This window comes from Mus pahari, chromosome 2 (assembly GCF_900095145.1).
Source record: "Mus pahari chromosome 2, PAHARI_EIJ_v1.1, whole genome shotgun sequence".
NCBI lineage: Eukaryota > Metazoa > Chordata > Mammalia > Rodentia > Muridae > Mus > Mus pahari.
The window spans coordinates 88,939,205-88,941,077 of NC_034591.1; the positions used below are offsets into that span (position 1 = coordinate 88,939,205).

At 51.8% G+C, this 1,873-nt stretch overlaps 1 non-coding gene across 1 annotated transcript; it reads right to left on the reverse strand.

Moving 5' to 3' along the window:
• Positions 1–1,162: 1,162 nt before the first annotated feature.
• On the reverse strand, positions 1,163–1,305 carry LOC115063480. The gene has a single exon (XR_003843353.1). It is a non-coding gene; the product is annotated as a small nucleolar RNA SNORA48 (small nucleolar RNA).
• Positions 1,306–1,873: the final 568 nt, after the last annotated feature.

Below are 1,873 nucleotides of genomic sequence, written 5' to 3' on the forward strand. Positions count from 1 at the left end.
AGCTGGTCATCCCCTAGATCTCCCTTATCTGCAACACTAGGGCAAACTCTCCTGCACCGGTCCAGCTAGGCCACCCAATCCTGCCATCACCAGTAGGAAGGGCCAGTTCTGCTCTCATGGCTTCGGTGATGACTCACCTGCACCCACACCTCCAGAGCCAGTTCCCCTGTGCTTCCTTGTCTTGGTGTGGAGCTTGCTCTTTCTAGTGCAGCAGCTTATGAGTGGCTGGACCAGCTCTCCTGCTCTCACACCCTCAGGGCTGGCTCATATGTGTCGTTGCCTCAAGGGCAGCGTCGTCATTTTGTTGCAAGGGGAACAAAGAGTCAGCTCTACACACTTGCTACTCCATGACAGATGAGTGGTGGGGTCCTCTCTCCCACACTCATGACATTGGGCCTGGCTTACCTATCCCCCTGCCCATCCCCCCAAGTGCTGCCATCGATGAGCAGTGTGCCAACTCTTCTGAGTGCCACAGCCAGTGAAGGGCAGGGCCAGTGCTGCACAGTCCCTGAGCACCCACTTAGTCCTCCGCGGCTGCCCCTACCAGGGATGTCCCCATGTTTTCTAGTGGTAATATGAGCTATGGGCATCAACACACCTACCGCAGCCACTGTATAGCCACAGACCCAGACACGGTCCTCAGCAGCAGTTTGGGCTCTGACTTCACAGCAGCAGTTTGGGCTCTGACTTCATCCATCATGGCCCCAGGTGGTAGGGCTGGCCACTCACAACAGTCTACTCCTGCCCACCCACAAGTCTCCACTTCCATCTTTCTACAGAATTCTCAAGCCGCCCGCCTTTCTCTTTCTCTTCCATCTGTCCACTACATACTTGTTCACTGTGGTGGCTCCTGCTGAAGGCTGGCTGGCCCCTGGGTGACAACCTCCTGCTGTGCTGTGGGGCATGAGCATCCACAGCTGACCTGTGCCATGCACAGGAGGACAGGTCTGTGAGCAGCATGAGGGTCTGCAGGTCTTTGTCTTTCTCCTCCCCAGGACGATGCATTGGCAGGGCTCTGGGTGTCTATGGCCTGTCCAGGCTTTGGGGGCAGAAGCAGGTCTGTGGTTATCTTTCTCTGCCCATACCACACAGCATGGCAGAATACAGGTCTCTGCCTTCCTCCTCCCACAGTGTGCTGCCTGGATTTGATTTGACTTGATTTTTATATGTCCTAGGCACAAAACAGCTTTGGCCACCAAGCTAGGCATCAGGCTAGTATGAGCAAAGGACTGCCATCTGCTCTGCCCTGACTGATAGAAGAACGCCACCAACAACAAGGTGTCTCTTTGTCCATTGCCAGGGGCTTCCAATTTTAAATTTTTTTTTTTTTTTTTATTTTAAGACACAGTCTTACTATGTAACTAGCCTGGATTTCTGCTATGTAGACCAGGCTGGCCTTAATTCTCAGGGATCTGCCTGCCCTCTGTCATTAACTCTGTCTCTGCTGCTATCTCCCAAGGGTGCTGGGATATAAAGGCGTGGCACACTACCACACTGTTGCTGTACAATGTTCACACAAAGTAAGAGCACAGAGAAGAAGTAACACTGCCTCCTGTCCTCCAACTCTCGGCTGCTGTAGACCTTCTGGAACCTTCTCTACAGCCATATAGGTGTGATGATTTTAAAATTTTTAAATTTTATTTAACATTGTGTTTGATGGTGTGGGAATGGGTACCTTCACGGCACATGTGTGGAGGTCAGAGGACAACTTTCAGAACTGGGTTCCCTCCTTCCACAGTGGGAGGCAGGCTTTAGAAACAAGTGCTTTTACTGAACAAGTTTGTCCACTCTGGCTGCAATGATTTGCTTCTGTGCATAAATGAGATTACACAGTGGTCTGCTACCTTCTCTGCAGACACACTGCTACCTTGGA